Source organism: Podarcis vaucheri (genome assembly GCF_965113315.1).
Source record: "Podarcis vaucheri genome assembly, chromosome: 15".
In the NCBI taxonomy this organism is placed as follows: domain Eukaryota; kingdom Metazoa; phylum Chordata; class Lepidosauria; order Squamata; family Lacertidae; genus Podarcis; species Podarcis vaucheri.
The window spans coordinates 32,464,911-32,484,178 of NC_138753.1; the positions used below are offsets into that span (position 1 = coordinate 32,464,911).

Here is a 19,268-nt window from a genome sequence, read left to right on the forward strand (position 1 = left end):
GTAATTGTGTATGAACAGGGTGAGCCTGTGACCTGGGACTCAGAAACTGAAGTATTTACCATCACAAAAGAATGGCCAGGTTGACCAGGTAAATCAATCAGTGACCATTAACAGATATCCTGGCAAACAGGATTTCTGCTCTAGACCACCTCCTTCTGTAATGTTTGCACAATGTTTTTTGGGGTGGTCTTGGTCTAAAGCAGGCTTCCTCAACCTCCGCCCTCCAGATATTTTTGTCCTACAACTCCCATGATCCCTAGCTAGCAGGACCAGTGGATGGGGATGATGGGAATTGTAGTCTCAAAACATCTGGAGGGCCAAAGCTGAGGAAGCCTGGTTTACAGGGTGGGCTATTTCCAAAGTCTATATACGGGCTTGTGCACCATTGTTCTGGATTCCTCCTACCTCCTGCGTAGGGTGAGTGAGGACCATGTTGCAGCAGTTTAATAAAGATCAGGCTTACTAGCTGCTTTGCTTCTCAATATTCTCTGGCTGGCCTCTGTTGTTTTCTCCTACCGATAGGGAACCTACTTAAGGACTCTATACGGGCTCTTGGATACCCCATAAGGGAAAAGGAGCAGCACCCACACCAGAGAGGAACAGAAGGGCATGGTCGCTGCATGACAGAAGAACAGGTTTATATCAATACCATGTCACGGAACTGAAATTCTTCCAGGATGTTTCAGTCTTCTTTTTTCTTTTCAAAATGAGTTTTTATTGGTTTATCATTATATATACATATAAACAAATACAAAATATAATACATAAATTACATGTGTCATATCCAGTCCATGAATCATACATATAGCTCCAACATGTCCTGAGCTGAGGTAGAAGAATATTTTATTGAGAACAGAAAATTTCCTTGTAATTAATAGAGTAGATCCAGATTGTCCCTAGATATTGCTTTTTCATGCCCAGATGAGTGCTTCCATTTCCTTAAAGAACACAATATAGTGTCCCTTCCCTTGGTACTGGACAGTCCCATTGAAGAGTCGCCATGCAGTGTGGTCCCTTCATCCTCCTGTCTCTCATCGTGGGCCTTTTCGCACCCTGGCCTGAGCTGCTGGGCATACAGATACAGGTATGAGCTCTCTCTCCTCTTACAACTTCTAAATCTTATGTGTATCATGGCTGTACCTCCCCCTATTTCTCTCCAAGTCTTTTTTTTATAATTTTTATTAGAGTTTCAGAAAAAAATATATATAAAATACAGAGTAAAAAAATAAAATAAAAATAAAAATAAAACACTTTATAAATAAAAACACAACCATTATACAACAAATCATATCCATTATGAACTTCTATCAACGTCGCTGACATCGTTCATAATTATCCTTTTGGTACACATTTCATCTTTTTTTTCATATTGCCACTTATTCCACCCTTCCTCATAATCTCTACTAAACAATATTTATTGGTTCTTTACAAAGCCTCTTTAAATCCCACTAGCGTTATTTTTACAACATAATTATTTTCCAGATAACACACAAATTTCTCCCAGTCCTTTATAAATTTTTGATCCTTAGTATATCTGATTTTCCCTGTTAGTTTGTCCAATTCAGCATATTCTGTCAATTTTATTCTCCACTCTTCTACCGTTTGGACCTCTTCCTGCTTCCACTTCTGGGCTAACACAATTCTGGCAGCTGTCACCGCATACTGGAAAAGTCTACAATCCTTTCTTTTGATGTCCTTCCCTACAATACCTAATAAAAATGCTTCTGGTTTTTTCACGAAAGTATACTTCAACATCTTTTTCATCTCATTGTATATCTCCTCCCAAAAGCCTTTAACTTTCTTACACTCCCACCACTGATGGAAGAAAGTCCCTTCTTTCTGTCTACATTTCCAGCATTTGTTGTCAACCTTATACATCTTTGCCAATTTAGTGGGTGACAGGTACCATCTGTAGAGCATTTTCATTATATTTTCCCTCAGTGACATGCAAGCCGTAAATTTTATATTCTCTTTCCACAACCTTTCCCAATCCTCTAATTGAACATTATAACCAAAGTCCCTTGCCCATTGTACCATCACCGCTTTCACCTCCTCGTCCTTCGTGTGCCACTCCAATAGTAATTTATACATTTTTGACAGATTTTTATATTCATTATTTATTATCTCTTTTTGGAAGGTTAATTCTTTTTCTACATAATTCCTTTCCTTCAACTCTTTTTTAAACATTTCGTTTATCTGAAAGTAATGTAGCCAATCGTATGTTAACTCCTTAATTTGGTCATAAGGTTTTAATTTCCATTTCCCTTCTTCATTCATAACCATTTCTCCATAGTTTCCCCACTTCCCTCTCATATTGACTTTTTTTATACACACCATTTCTAACGGGGATAACCAATGCGGGATTTTTGGTTCTAATATGTTTTTATATCTATCCCAAACCTCTATTAGTGCACCTCTAAAAATATGGTTTGTGAATCCCTTATGGACCCTCTTTTTGTCATTCCATAGGTACGCATGCCACCCAAATTTATTGTTAAACCCTTCAAGATCTAAAAGTTCCTTGTTCTCCAACTTTACCCATTCTTTGACCCAGCACAAACATGCTGCCTCATAATAGAGTCTCATATCTGGTAGGGAGAAGCCACCTCTTTCCTTAATGTCTGTCAGTAATTTGAATTTAATCCTAGGCTTCTTCCCTTCCCAGACATATCTTGAAATCGCCTTTTGCCACTCTTTAAAAATTTTTGTATCTTTAATTATGGGTATAGTTTGAAATAAGAATAATAGCTTAGGAAGGACCATCATTTTTACCATCGATATTCTTCCCCAGAATGATAATTTCATTCTGGCCCAAGTCTCCAGATCTCTTTTTATACCTTTCCAAACAGGGATATAATTATATTGATATAAATCTATGTTCTTATCGGAAAGCCAGATTCCTAAGTATTTAACCTTTTTCACTACCTCAATCTCCGTTCTTTGTTGTAATAATTCAATCTTATCACCGTCCATATTTTTAACTATCATTTTGGTCTTTTTTTTATTCAATCTGAATCCTGCCATCATTCCAAATTCTTCCATCTCATCTAAAATTTCTTTTATACTTTCTGTAGGTTCTTCCACAGTCAAAACCATGTCATCCGCGAAGGCCTTAATTTTATATTCATTTGCCCCTAACATCACTCCTTTAATTTGGTTGTTTTGTCTGATTGCATTTAGTAGGACTTCCAAGACTACTATAAATAATAATGGCGAGAGTGGACAGCCCTGCCTTGTACCTTTGCATATTTTTATTTCTTCCGTAATGGTGTTATTTACTATCAATCTTGCTTTCTGATCCGTATAAATTGCTTCGATACCATTAAAAAAATCTTGGCCCACCTCCATGACCTCCAAGTTTTTCAACATAAATTCCCAAACCACATTATCGAAGGCTTTCTCCGCATCTACAAATATTAAACTTGCTGGTTTATCACATCTATCAGACAGGTATTCGATAACATTGACTATATTTCTTATGTTGTTTCTTATTTGTCTGTCCGGTAGAAAGCCCTCTTGATCTTTATGTATAATCTTTATTAGTATCTTTTTAAATCTCTTAGCTAGAATTCCTGCGAAGATCTTATAGTCTATATTTAATAGCGAGATGGGTCTATAGTTCTTAACTTGTGTAAGGTCTGAGTCTTGTTTTGGTATTATTGTAATAAATGCCTCTTTCCATGTTCCTGGAATATCCTTTTCTTTTAAGATATTATTCATTACTTTAATCAACGGGACCATTAGTATATCTTTCATTTCTTTATAATAACTGCAGGTGAATCCATCCGGCCCCGGTGCTTTCCCTCTTTTTAACTCTTTTATAACTTCTTCTACCTCTTCCTTACTTATTGGTACATTCAACTGCTCTTTTTGATCTGTCGTAATCTTCCTCACCATTTTTTCTTTCAGATATCTTTCTATTTTCTTCTTGATATTTCTGTCTTTATTCCTATATAATTGCTTATAAAAGTCCACAAATGCTCTCCTAATTTCCTTTGGATCTGTTGTTTCTTCTCCATTTACCTCAATTTTGCTAATTGTATTTTGTTCTTTTCTTTTCTTAACCTGCCAAGCAAGCCATTTTCCTGATTTGTTAGCGAATTCAAAGTTTTTTTGTCTTAATCTTTTCACATTCCATTCGACCTCTCTGTTTATTAACATCGCAAATTGGGTTTGTAGGATTTTTATTTCCTGTATTGTCTTCTCATTATTGGGTTTTTTAATCAACTTTTGTTCATTGTTCATAATCTGTCTTAGGATCTCTTTTGTCGCTTTCTCCTTGTTGTTCCTTTTCCATACGTTCTGTTGGATGAAGAGGCCCCTCATCACTGCCTTACTTGCGTCCCACACTACACTCGTTTTTGTCCCTTTATCCATATTCATCATGAAGAATTCAGTTAGGTTTTTTTGTGCTTTTTCTACGAACCTTTGGTCATCCCATAAATTATCATTCAATCTCCACCTAAAGGTTCGTTCTTCAAAACCTTTTAACATCATTTCTATTGGGTTGTGATCGGAGATCACCTTCGCCTGTATTTCAATTTTTTGAATTCTTGGGGTTAGCTCGTTCGAAACCCATATTTGATCTATTCTTGAAAAGGATTGGTTAGGTTCTGAGTGATAAGTAAACTGCTTTTCCAATGGATGTCTGAGCCTCCACATGTCTACCAGATTACAGTTCTTCGTCATCGTAAAAAAGGTTTTGGGTAATTTCCCTTCTTTATTCTCCGTTTTCCTTAATCTATCCATTTCTGTTGAGACCACACCATTCATATCACCCATTATTATAATTTTCTGGTCCATATATTCAAATAACGTCTCTTCCAACAATCTAAAAAATTCTGTCTTATTCCCATTTGGTGCGTAGACCCCAACAATGATTAATTTTTCCCCTTGCCAATTAATTTGTACTGCAATGATTCTCCCTTCTTCATCCTTAAATAGTTGGTGTGATTCAATTTTATTTTGGATATATATAACAACACCTCTCTTTTTCTCTTTATCCGAGGATATGAATTCATTCCCTAATCTTTTATTAATCAGAATTTTTCTATGTTTTTTTGCCACATGCGTTTCTTGTAGGCATATGACATCCAGCTTTTTCTTTTTCAGGATATGTTCGATTCCGTTCCGTTTCTTCTTATCATTCATTCCATTAATGTTCCAATTCCATAGTCTTAATGTCATTCTTCTTACCACTATTTGAGTTTTAGTTTTCTTTATAGTCTTTCTGTCCCTTCCCCTTCTTCCTCTTCTTCCTCTTCTTCTGATTCTCTCCCAGTCTCTTCTTCTTCTCCTCCTGATACAGAGTCCTCTTTCCTTTTTGCTCCTCCTTCTGCTCCTTTTACCTCTTCTTCTCCTTGTTGTAATTCTTTATATCTTCTTGTAAATTTTCCTATTTCCTCCGGACTTACTAATCTTCTTTTTACACCTTTGTAGAAGAAAGAGATTCCTTCAGGGAATTCCCATCTGAAATCAATCTTATTCTTCTTAAGTAATTGCACCAGCGGTTTGTAGGCTTCTCTTCGTTTCAACAATCTTATTGGTATATCTTTAAATATGATTATGTAATTCCCATCAATATATAATCTCTTCTCTCTATTCCTTTGCAAAACCAAATTCCTCATTTCTCTATCTCGCCAAGTCTTTAATCTGCCTCTCTACATAGGGTTGCCCCCTTCCATAAGGCCCAAGTGATGTGGAGCTTGCTTTCTTGTAGGCAACACATGCACCCAATTATATTGATCACGCTATGGGAGTTTGAGGAGCTTGTGTTCCTACAAAGATTCCCTGGGCTGACGTTGCCCAGTGAGTGAACATATGACCCTGAAGAAGCCTGGATCTTGAAAGGAGCTCAATGGATTCTCCATGGTGGCTCAAAATGAAGAGCTGTGGATTTCTATCCAACATATTTCTTCTCAGAGTAGATCCATTCAAAAAGATGACTTTAAGTTAAACACGACAATTCATTTCAATGCCTCTATGCCAAGTATGACAACGTTGTATACCAGTGTCAGCACGTGGAATTCTCAGATGTTGCTGGCATTCTAGCACCCTGCCCAAGGCGGGTGTAGATCAGTGATACTCTGATTGTTCTGTGAGTCACTCTTTAAACGTTACACTATGTTCCCGGGGAAGCAACATTCTGGGAACTACACTGGTACCTCGGTTTAAGTACTTAATTCGTTCCGGAGGTCCGTTCTTAACCTGAAACTGTTCTTAACCTGAAGCACCACTTTAGCTAATGGGGCCTCCTGCTGCTGCCGCACCACCGGAGCACGTTCTCTGTTCTCATCCTGAAGCAAAGTTCTTAACCCGAGGTACTATTTCTGGGTTAGCGGAGTCTGTAACCTGAAGCGTATGTAACCTGAAGCGTATGGAAGCCGAAGTACCACTGTATCAGATTTGGAGTACACCTACCCTTGAATAGTCTGGTCTCTCTCTCTCTTCAGCAATCTTTGCCAACTAAACTCAGGGCTCAGGGTGTGGACATAGGAATCTTGTTCATGGTTAGTGTTGACTTCTGGCATCCTCAGGAATATGTGTTGTTTCACTATGCCAGCCAAGATACCTTGCAGGTGGTACTCACCAAAGTGGCAGAGAGCGGCATGTTGTTTGGCCCATATTGTTTTGTGTGATTTTTGGTTCATAGATAGACAACTTGGCTTCTTCCAGAAGTCTTGGATTTCAGTTTCCCAGCTGACACCCAATGCTAAACTTTTGAGAACTGGAAAGTGACTTTCAGCTAGAACTGGATACAGCCCAGTGGTGGGGATGTAAGGTTATTAAAAGCTTCTGGGTAATGATGTATAATGAACTGAAGAAAATGTTTAAACTAACTTTTGTTTAAAAACCTGAAGCTTTTTTACTAGGACTAATAGGAACTGAACTCCCCAAAGAAGATAAGAAAATATTTTTGTATGCTACAACAGCTGCCCAAATATTGTTAGCCCAAAGACAGAAGGATGAAAAGATAGCGACGAAAGAAGAATGGCAAATCAAGCTAATGGACTATGCAGAAATGGCAAAATTAACGGCAAACCTCAGAGACTATGACAGTGAGAAGTTTAAAAAAGAGTGGGAATAGTTTATTATTTATGTGCAAAAACAGGTTGATACATATAAGTAAAGCATTTAAGTAAATGCTTTCAACTAGCAGAAAATTAGATAAAATTAAGGGAAATAATAATTGAAAAGGTTTAAGAATGGATATGCAGAAGAACTTAGTTAATATAAGGAATCAGAAGAGGGTATGGAGGGAAGTCCAGAGATTTAGGGAATCTCAAAGAGAAGCTTTGTGAAAACATATTTGTATAAATTTAGATCTGGTAGAAATGTGTTAATTACTGTTTTTATTTGTGAGGTGGAGTCACCTGGTCAATGTCATTGCTTTCTGTGTTTCAGACTTTGATATAATGTTTATATGAGGCTTGCCTTTCTTTGCTTTTACCCACCAGATGGTCTACCTGATATATGCAAACTCCCTCGAAAATTAGGAAGATGCAAAGCAAGTTTTATAAGTTTTTTCTTCAATGTTGAAACCCTGAAGTGTGAGAAATTCATTTACGGTGGCTGTGGAAAGAATGCAAATAACTTTCTGAATGAAGATGAATGCTATCAAGAATGTGGCCGCTTTGGTAAGAACAAATAACTTGCTGTTTTAGGGCAGGAGCTGTGAACATTTTGGGGCAAATGGGCACATTTCAAAATTTGAGAAACTCTGATGGGTGCATGTCCCCTTTTCTTGAAAACATGAAAGGCCTCCAAGTACAATATTATTATCTCTCTCTCCAAACCCCTCCATACAAACCCAGAAAGGCAACATCCTCTCCCCTTAAAACCTAAACACAACTGAACAAAAAGCACTGTTTGAAATGATTTTTGGTACATTTTACATATTGCAAATTTTATTTGAGACCACTGAACAAGACTTATGGTCAAAAAGCCTTTGGCTTACTTTTCTCAAGGTATCTTAGCACAATGACAAACAGAATGTCTGAGAAGATAAAAATCAATTAAAATAAAATAATGTGTATCATTACAGTGGTACCTCGGGATAAGTACTTAATTCGTTCCAGAGGTCCGTTCTTAACCTGAAACTGTTCTTAACCTGAAGCACCACTTTAGCTAATGGGGCCTCCCTCGGCTGCCACGCCGCCAAAGCAAGATTTCTGATCTCATCCTGAAGCAAAGTTCTTAACCCGAGGTACTATTTCTGGGTTAGTGGAGTCTATAACCTGAAACATCTGTAACCGGAAGCGTATGGAACCTGAGGTACCACTGTACTCAATAACAGCCGAACTCAATGTCTCTTCTCTGTTGCTTTTTGACTGACCAGTCTTCTCCAGTAGAAGATAAACCATACAGAATACAGTAACATCAAATTAAGTATAGCTGCAAATAATATCATATATTTTATGATGTGCTGCAACATAAGTATCTTTCCAGCTTTTCAAACTGAGAAATCTAAAGTACTGAGCCTACTCTCAGGCAGCCATGGCCAGACTCCAGAAGGGATTCTTCCTTCAGGTAGAAAATATCTGACAGGGCTGGTGCAAAATCTAGCCACTCCCTGTCTCCATGGCTCTTTAGCGCAACTCCAGGGCATGGGCAGATAGCAACAGATTCCAATTGCATGAACTGCAACTCCCGTGCAGAGTTCCAAAGGAAAAACACACACTAGGGCAGCAGAATTCTTCAGTTATAGTTTACTGAGGTTTAAAAGCGTACAGGATCTTACTGGATCCCCGGTAAAGTCCCAAAACTTCAGCTCCTAAGATCTCATCCAGTTACAGAAGCAAAGAAACAGACAGTATAACAGAAAGCATAGAAAGAGACACAGAACTGCTCTATAGGCAGGAAATATATCATCTGTTCTGCACCCATAAAACTCACAATGCTTGACGATATCATCCCTTGAAAGGAAAATGAACAATGGCATCTGTTTCTGAAGGAAGATCTGCTCAAAGACTTGCTCCGACCACAATGCCTTAAAGATGGAGATGAAATTTACAACAGCTGGTTCATTTAGATGGAGGATGAATGACACCCTATTTTGAGATGAGGAGATCCACAAAAAGGCCCAAAAAACTATAAAGGACTATTTTGAAATAAATTTAAAAACAGATGTGGAAAAAAGAGTAATCTGGGATGCAAGTAAAGCTGTGATGCGAGGATTTTTAATACAACAAAATTCAATAAAGAAGAGAAAACAAAATGAAAAGAAGGATAGGATTCTGGAAAAGATAAAAGAAGGAGAGAAGAAACTCAGATCCAAACCAAAGTCCCAGGAGATTCTGAGAGAGATTAAGTTATACCAGTCACAATATATGGAATTGATGAACCAAGAGATTGAATGGAAGATCAAACAAATGAGACAGAAGACATTCGAATCTGCAGATAAATGTGGCAAACTTCTGGCTTGGCAAATGAAGAAAAGACAGAAATTAAATACGGTTACAAGCCTAGAAGTTGATGGAAAGAATATATATAAACCTAATGAGATCAGGAATTGCTTTTTGAGTTATTTTAAAAAATTATATTCACAAGGGCCGCAGAAGGAAGGAGATATAGACGAGTTTCTTAAGCGATATGGACTACAAAAAATCTCCCATCAAAGTAAAGTGGATCTAAATCAGAAGATAACAGAACAAGAGATAGAGGGGGCCATTCAAAACATGCAGTTGGGCAAATCTCCAGGACCAGATGGGCTGACTTCCAGATATTACAAAGCTTTGAAGGAGTGGATAGTACAACCGTTAAAGGAAGTCTGCAACGAGATTTTGGAGGGGAAAAGGGCACCAGAATCGTGGAAAGAAGTATACATTACACTCATACCAAAGACAGAGACTGAAAAGACTCAACTTAAGAACTACCGCCCTATATCATTACTTAATGTGGATTACAAAATTTTTGCAGACATTTTAGCAAAAAGACTGAAAAGAGTGCTGATGGATGAGATTCATATGGACCAAGCAGGCTTTCTCCCAAAAAGACATTTGTCAGATAATGTGAGGAATATTATAGACATTTTGGAACTACTAGAGGTGAATATAAACACTAAAGCAGTTTTGATTTTTGTGAATGCGGAGAAAGCCTTTGACAATATTTCTTGGAGTTTTATGAAAAAGAATCTTCATGGGATGGGGGTAGGCCAAAGTTTTGAGTATGGTATAGGTGCAATATATTCAGAACAAAAAGCAAAGCTGATTGTAAATAATGTGACAACTGAAGAATTTAAAATAGAAAAAGGGACACGACAGGGGTGCCCAATCTCCCCATTACTTTTTATATCAGTCCTGGAGGTGTTGCTAAATATGATTAGAGGTGACCAGCTAGTTAAAGGGGTACAAGTCGGAGCTAAACATTACAAGCTAAGGGCATTTGCAGATGACTTAGTACTTACTTTACAAGAGCCAGAAGCTAGTACAAAAAGGGTTCTAGACTTAATTCAAGAATTTGGTCAAGTGGCTGGGTTTAAGTTGAACAAACAAAAGACCAAGGTTTTGGAAAAAAACTTATCAGACACGGAAAAGGAGAAGTTTCAAACTGAAACAGGTTTGATGGTGGTTAAGAAGGTGAAATATTTAGGGGTTTATATGACATCTAAGAATTTGAATTTATTTAAAGATAATTATGAGAAATGTTGGTCAGAAGTTAAAAAGGACTTGGAAACATGGTCAAATCTGAAGCTTTCAATGTTGGGCCGAATTGCAGCTATAAAAATGAATGTATTGCCTAGAATGTTATTCCTATTTCAAACATTGCAAATTCTTGACAAGATGGACTGTTTCAAGAGGTGGCAGAAAGATATTTCAAAATTTGTCTGGCAGGGCAAAAAGCCTAGAATAAAATTTAAGATATTAATGGATGCTAAGGAAAGAGGGGGATTTGCCCTGCCGGACTTAAAACTGTACTATGAAGCAGCAGCGTTCTGCTGGATGAAAGAGTGGATGCTCCTTGAGAATACAGATATCTTGGACTTAGAAGGTTTTAATAATGCATTTGGTTGGCATGCATATTTGTGGTATGACAAAGCTAAAGTGCATAGGGCCTTTAAAAATCATATTGTTAGAAAAGCACTATATAATGTTTGGACTAGATATAAGGATTTGCTGGAAAACAAAACCCCTAGATGGTTGTCACCTTTGGAGGCTAAAGCGGTGAAAAAACTCAATATGGAGGCCAAATGGCCAAAGTATTGGGAAATTTTGGAACAAGATGGAGATAAACTGAAATTACAGAGTCATGAGAAATTAAAAACAAAAGTACGAGATTGGCTCCATTATTTTCAAATAATGGAGGTATATAAACAAGACAGGAAAATTGGCTTCCAGGTGGAGAAATCAAAATTAGAAACTGAACTGTTAGAACCCAATGTTAAGAATCTGTCAAGAATGTATAACTTGTTGCTTAAGTGGAATACACAAGACGAAACAGTTAAATCGGCCATGATTAAGTGGGCACAGGATATTGGTCATAGCATTATGTTTGCTGACTGGGAATGGTTGTGGAACACCGGTATAAAATTTACGGCATGTAATACCTTAAAGGAAAATATTATGAAAATGATTTACAGGTGGTACATGACCCCAGTCAAGCTAGCAAAAATTTATCATGTGCCTGATAATAAGTGTTGGAAGTGTAAAGAAACTGAAGGTACTTTCTACCACCTTTGGTGGACGTGCCCGAAGATTAAGGCTTTCTGGGAAATGATATATAATGAAATGAAAAAGGTGCTAAAATGTACCTTCCCTAAGAAACCAGAGGCCTTTCTCTTGGGCATTAGTAACCAATTGGTGTCGAAGAAAGATAGAACTTTTTTATGTACGCTACTACAGCAGCAAGAATACTCATCGCAAAGCATTGGAAGACCCAAGATCTACCCACCTTGGAAGAATGGCAGATGAAGGTGATAGACTATATGACATTGGCTGAAATGACCGACAGACTCCATGAACAGGGGAAAGAGACGGCGGATGAAGATTGGAATAAATTTAAAATTTATCTTAAGAAATATTATAAAATTAATGAATGCTAAAATGTTGAGGTTCTTAGTAAGAAAAGGAGATTACAGCGACAAAAGACTAAGTAAAAGAAAAGAACAAATAAGGAACAAAATTTGACTAAAATTTAATTTAGGACTTGCTGAAACAATTTTGGGAATTGGGATGTAGAAAGGGGAGGTTTGGGGGAGTCAGAGAAATGAGGTTTATGAAAAAAGGAGATGAAATTATACATGTTTGTTTTGTCTTTTTATTTGTTTGTATTGTTTATAAAATTTTGTAAAATCAATAAAAAAATTTATAAAAAAAAAACAAAGCCAGGCTCAGAGTGGCTTACATTATATAAATAAGACAATATGCATTATACGATATGCAAATAAAATAACATTCAACATTCATTACAATAATATAGAATAATATTTTGTATGTTAAATGGTATAGTTTAATTATGGAGTAGTGATAGGAAACTGAGCACAGCCTTACTGTAATACTGTACATTGTTCCTGATGTTATAAGAATCCTATGGTCCCAAATATAAAATAAATGTTCATAAATGTACAAGGAAACACATACATAAGTATATAAACCACATGTCTGAAATAGTGTTGTTGTTTAGTTGTTTTAGTCGTGTCTGACTCTTCGTGGCCCCATGGACCAGAGCACACCAGGCACTCCTGTCTTCCACTGCCTCCCGCAGTTTGGTGAAACTCATGTTTGTAGCTTCGAGAACACTGTCCAACCATCTCAACCTCTGTTGCCCGCTTCTCCTTGTGCCCTCAATCTGAAATAGTACAGGAGAGCAATCCTGAAGTCATTTTGACTCTCCCAAATTGACCTCAATATATTTCTCTGCAAGAAGGGAGGAAATGGAGAAAGCCTCCCCTTTGTCTTTTCGCTTACAAATCCTGTCTTAAGGGTGTAATTGTGTATGAACAGGGTGAGCCTGTGACCTGGGACTCAGAAACTGAAGTATTTACCATCACAAAAGAATGGCCAGGTTGCCCAGGTAAATCAATCAGTGACCATTAACAGATATGCTGGCAAACAGGATTTCTGCTGTAGCATGATGTTTTGGCGGGTGGTGTTCTTGGTCTACAGCAGCCTTCCTCAACCTTGGCCCTCCAGGTGTTTTTGGCATACAACTCCCATGATCCCTAGGTAGCAGGGTCAGTGATCGGGGATGATGGGAATTGTAGTCTCAAAACATCTGGAGGGCTTGTGCACCATTGTTCTGGGTTCCTCCTCCCTCCTGCGTAGGGTGAGTGAGGGCCCTGTTGCAACCGTTTAATAAAGATCAGGCTTACTAGCTGCTTTGCTTCTCAATATTCTCTGGCTGGCCTCTGTTATTTTCTCCTACTGATAGGGAACCTACTTAAGGACTCTATACGGGCTCTTGGATGCCCAATAACGGGAAAGGAGCAGGTTTTTTCTATAACACTGACTTGTATACCATTCCTCAGTAAAATACTGCCCTTCCTTTCACAGTGTTCCCCAAAAAGTGAACCCTGTCGTACCCTTCCGAGCCAAAGATCACCATGTAGGAGCAAGAGGAAACTTTAATTCTATTAACTGCTCACCCCCAGGTTGCCCAGGTAAAGCAATCAGTGACCATTAACAGATATCCTGGCAAACAGGATTTCTGCTCTAGACCAACTCCTTCTGTAATGTTTGCACAATGTTTTGTGGGTGGTCTTGGTCTAAAGCAGGCTTCCTCAACCTCGGCCCTCCAGATGTTTTCGTCCTACAACTCCCATTACCCCTAGCTAGCAGTACCAGTGGATGGGGATGATGTCACTTTTTCATAGACTTGATAGCTTAGCCAGCCCCAGAGGCACCATTTTCCTGGGGAGTTTGTAGCCAGGGCTGCTGCAATGAACAGGCGTGGAAACCTTTGGGAGGCAGAGACGTGAGAGGGCATCAGAGAAGTGAAAGAAGGAAAGAGGGACAGAGGCCAGTGTGCCCGGGGTACTCTGACTATCATTCAAGGCACCCCAGGGTGCCACAGCACACTGGCTGAAAACCACTGGCTTAGCCAAATATGAGACGTGGTGAGAATAAACCAAACTTTATTGCTACAATAAAAGCTGAATGTACCAGGCAATTATATGATGGTCTTAATAAGAGTTGCTGGATATTTAAATTTCTTTTCCTATCTTATCCTGTCCTGCCTAATAAACCCATTACTCCACAGCACCCACACCAGAGAGGAACAGAAGGGCCTGGGCGCTGCATGACAAAAGAACAGGTTTATATCAATACCATGTCACGGAACTGAAATCCTTCCAGGATGTTTCAGTCTTCTGTGGATATAATTCATAGCTCCAACATGTCCTGAGCTGAGGTAGAAGAATACTTTATTGAGAACAGAAAATTTCCTTGTAATTAATAGAGTAGATACAGATTGTCCCTAGATATTGCTTTTTCATGCCCAGATGACAGCCTCCATTTCCTTAAAGAACACAATATAGTGTCCCTTCCCTTGGTACTGGACAGTCCCATTGAAGAATCGCCATGCAGTGTGGTCCCTTCATCCTCCTGTCTCTCATCGTGGGCCTTTTCGCACCCTGGCCCGAGCTGCTGGGCATCTCTGCGTCAGATACAGGTATGAGCTCTCTCTCCTCTTACAACTTCTAAATCTTATGTGTATCATGGCTGTACCTCCCCCTATTTCTCTCCAAGTCTTTAACCTGCCTCTCTACATAGGGTTGCCCCCTTCCATAAGGCCCAAGTGATGTGGAGCTTGCTTTCTTGTAGGCAACACATGCACCCAATTATATTGATCACGCTATGGGAGTTTGAGGAGCTTGTGTGCCTACAAAGATTCCCTGGGCTGACGTTGCCCAGTGAGTGAACATGTGACCTTGAAAGGAGCTCAATGGATTCTCCATGGTGGCTCAAAATGAAGAGCTGTGGAGTTGTAGCCAACATATTTCTTCTCAGAGTAGATCCATTCAAAAAGATAACTCTAAGTTAAACACGACAATTCATTTCAATGCCTCTATGCCAAGTATGACAACGTTGCATGCCAGCTGTGGTCCTTGCTTGGGATCAGTGTCAGCACCAGGAATTCTCAGAAGTTGCTGGCATTTTAGCACCCTGCCCAAGGCCACAGTAGATCAGTGATACTCTGGTTGTTCTGTGAGTCACTCTTTAAACTTTACACTATGTTCCCGGGGAAGCAACATTCTGGGAACTACAGTGGTACCTCGGGTTAAGTACTTAATTCGTTCCGGAGGTCCGTTCTTAACCTGAAACCAGTGGCGTAGCGTGGGGGGTGCCAGGGGTGCCGGCCGCACCGGGCGCATCATTTGGGGGGGGCGCGTTTGGCCGGCCCTCCTCGAGGAAGCAGGAACCCTACTGTCCTCGGACCTCCTCCGAAGCCTGGCGGTGGGGCGGAGAGACCTTCTCCCCGCGCCAGCCTTCGGATGGCTGTCCTGAAGACTTGTGGTGGGAGCAGTGGCGTAGCGTGGGGGGTTCAGGGGGGCCTGCTGCACCTGGCGCAGCATCTGTGGGGGGCGCGGAAGAGACTCGAGTGCTAAAATCCACGGGTTAGGGGGCGCAAATTACTTGCCTTGCCCCGGGTTAGGGGGCGCAAATTACTTGCCTTGCCCCGGGTGCTGAAAACCCACGCTACGCCACTGCCTGAAACTGTTCTTAACCTGAAGCACCACTTTAGCTAATGGGGCCTCCCGCTGCTGCTGCGCCGCAAGAGCACGATTTCTGTTCTCTCTTCAGCAATCTTTGCCAACTAAGCTCAGGGCTCAGGGTGTGGACATAGGAGTCTTGTTCGTGGTTAGTGTTGACTTCTGGCATCCTCAGGAATATGTGTTGTTTCACTACGCCAGCCAAGATACCTTGCAGGTGGTACTCACTAGATTGGCAGAGAGCAGCATGTTGTTTGGCCCATATTGTTTTGTGTGATATTTGGTTCATAGATAGACAACTTGGCTTCTTCCAGAAGTATTGGATTTCAGTTTCCCAGCTGACACCCAATGCTAAACTTTTGAGAACCGGAAAGTGACTCTCAGCTAGAACTGGATACAGCCCAGTGGTGGGGATGTAAGGTTATTAAAAGCTTCTGGGTAATGATCTATAATGAACTGAAGAAAATGTTTAAACTAACTTTTGTTAAAAAACCTGAAGCTTTTTTACTAGGACTAATAGGAACTGAAATCCCCAAAGAAGATAAGAAAATATTTTTGTATGCTACAACAGCTGCCCAAATATTGTTAGCCCAAAGATAGAAGGACGAAAAGATAGCAACGAAAGAAGAATGGCAAATCAAGCTAATGGACTATGCAGAAATGGCAAAATTAACGGCAAAGCTCAGAGACTATGACAGTGAGAAGATTAAAAAAGAGTGGGAATAGTTTATTATTTATGTGCAAAAATACTGTAAACAGGTTGATACATATAAGTAAAGCATTTAAGTAAATGCTTTCAACTAGCAGAAAATTAGATAAAATTAAGGGAAATAATAATTGAAAAGGTTTAAGAATGGATATGCAGAAGAACTTAGTTAATATAAGGAACCAGAAGAGGGTATGGAGGGAAGTCCAGAGATTTAGGGAATCTCAAAGAGAAGCTTTGTGAAAACATATTTGTATAAATTTAGATCTGGTAGAAATGTGAGTTAATTACTGTTTTTATTTGTGAGGTGGAGTCACCTGGTCAATGTCATTGCTTTCTGTGTTTCAGACTTTGATATAATGTTTATATGAGGCTTGCCTTTCTTTGCTTTTACCCACCAGATGGTCTACCTGATATATGTAAACTCCCTAAGAAAGTAGGAAAATGCAGAGCAAGTTTTACACGTTTTTTCTTCAATGTTGAAACCCTGAAGTGTGAGGAGTTCAATTTCGGTGGATGTAACCCGAATGAAAATAACTTTCCGAATGAAAATGAATGCTATCAAGAATGTGGACGCTTTGGTAAGAACAAATAACTTGCTGTTTTAGGGCAGGAGCTGTGAACATTTTGGGGCAAATGGGCACATTTCAAAATTTGAGAAACTCTGATGGGTGCATGTCCCCTTTTCTTGAAAACATGAAAGGCCTCCAAGTACGATATTATTATCTCTCTCTCCAAACCCCTCCATACAAACCCAGAAAGGCAGCATCCTCTCCCCTTAAAACCTAAACACAACTGAACAAAAAGCATTGTTCGAAATGATTTTTGGTACATTTTACATATTGCAAATTTTATTTGAGACCACTGAACAAGACTTATGGTCAAAAAGCCTTTGGCTTACTTTTCTCAAGGTATCTTAGCACAATGACAAACAGAATGTCTGAGAAGATAAAAATCAATTAAAATAAAAGAATGTGTACCATTACAGTGGTACCTCGGGTTAAGTACTTAATTCGTTCCGGAGTTCCGTTCTTAATCTGAAACTGTTCTTAACCTGAAGCACCACTTTAGCTAATGGGGCCTCCCTCGGTTGTCACGCCGCCAAAGCAAGATTTCTGATCTCATCCTGAAGCAAAGTTCTTAACCCGAGGTACTATTTCTGGGTTAGTGGAGTCTGTAACCTGAAACATCTGTAACCGGAAGCGTATGGAACCTGAGGTACCACTGTACTCAATAGCAGCCAAACTCAATGTCTCTTCTCAGTTGCTTTTTGACTGACCAGTCTTCTCCAGTAGAAGATAAACCATACAGAATACAGTAACATCAAATTCAGTATAGCTGCAAATAATATCATATATTTTATGATGTGCTGCAACATAAGTATCTTTCCAGCTTTTCAAACTGAGAAATCTAAACTACTGAGCCTACTCTCAGGCAGCCATGGCCAGACTCCGGAAGGGATTCTTCCTTCAGGTAGAAAATATCTGACAGGGCTGGTGCAAAATCTAGCCACTCCCTTTCTCCATGGCTCTTTAGCGCAACTCCAGGGCATGGGCGGATAGCAACAGATTCCAATTGCATGAACTGCAACTCCCGTGCAGAGTTCCAAAGGAAAAACACACACTAAGGCAGCAGAATTCTTCAGTTATTGTTTACTGAGGTTTAAAAGCGTACAGGATCTTACTGGATCCCCAGTAAAGTCCCAAAACCTCACCTCCTAAGACCTCATGCAGTTACAGAAGCAAAGAAACAGACAGTATAACAGAAAGCATAGAAAGAGACACAGAACTGTTCTGTAGGCAGGAAATATATCATCTGCCTCTGAGCGTTGACCATGAGCCCTACAGACTCACGAGATAAACAACTGCTGCAAGCTTGTATTTGAGAACATTCAAGAATGTTCTGTCCCCATAAAACTCACAATGCTTGATGATATCATCCCTTGAAAGGAAAATGAACAATGGCATCTGTTTCTGAAGGAAGGTCTGCTCACCTCTTATCACCTTGAGTCACTCCTGAGACATACAGTGTACTGTGCTTTTACCTTCTTCCTAATGCTTCATCTTTGCTGTGGGCTGCCCTGGGCTCTCTGGGAGAGGAACGGGGACGGAGGGTTATAATTCGTCGTCGTCGTCTTCTTCTTCTTCTTCTTCTTCTTCTTCTTCTTCTTCTTCTTCTTCTTCTCATTTGATCCACCACAAAGATTTTCTCTTTCTTCCACAGTAGTGAAAGACGAGTAATATTTTGGCATCCTCAAAAATGCCCCCTGCTCATGTGAAAGAAGACAACAGCTAAATTCCAGATGTCCTGCCAATCTACAGATGTCCTTCCATTCACCTCAGCTGAATATTCTGAATAAGTGCAAGAGTAGTTCAGCATCCTCTGTATTCTGGTTCTTGAGTATGGGGTTTTGTCCACATTAATTCATCTGCTATTAAATCCACATTAATGCTGTTAAGTGTCTTCTATGGTTTATTATTTCTTTGTGGGGAGCTTAGATGATTTTAGTTACAAAAATTTTTATATGCTGCTATATAGTCTAAATATCAAAATGATATACATTATCTACATATATCATAAAACATGTAAAAAAAAATAGATTAGAGAACATCAACTAACCATTAAGTATTTTCTTAAATGCAGGCATAAACCTGTCATTATAAAAATGTTTTCAGCAGGCTTTTAAAGATTCACAGACTGCTGAATCTCTGTTGGCTGAGCAGTCCTTAGGACTGGGGGAATCACTAAAGGTTTGGATTCTTGTGGTCAGATGAGCCTCACCAACTCCGGGGACGAGACATGAAGCTCTGCCAGATGATCTAAGTGTTTGAGCTGACAGATGAGATGTTAGGCTGCCCTTAGGTATTTTGGACTTGTAAATTACCTTAATACAAAGACAACGAACTTGGCTTG

At 39.4% G+C, this 19,268-nt stretch overlaps 2 long non-coding RNA genes across 2 annotated transcripts in view; one reads left to right on the plus strand and one right to left on the minus strand.

Moving 5' to 3' along the window:
- The window catches only part of LOC309519672, a 363,193-nt gene that overhangs the window by 79,340 nt on the left and 264,585 nt on the right, over nucleotides 1-19,268 (minus strand). The window lies entirely within an intron of this gene.
- LOC309519660 lies at nucleotides 14,575-18,813 on the plus strand. The gene is made up of 3 exons (XR_014213943.1): nucleotides 14,575-14,607; nucleotides 16,757-16,936; nucleotides 18,579-18,813. It is a non-coding gene; the product is annotated as an uncharacterized lncRNA (long non-coding RNA).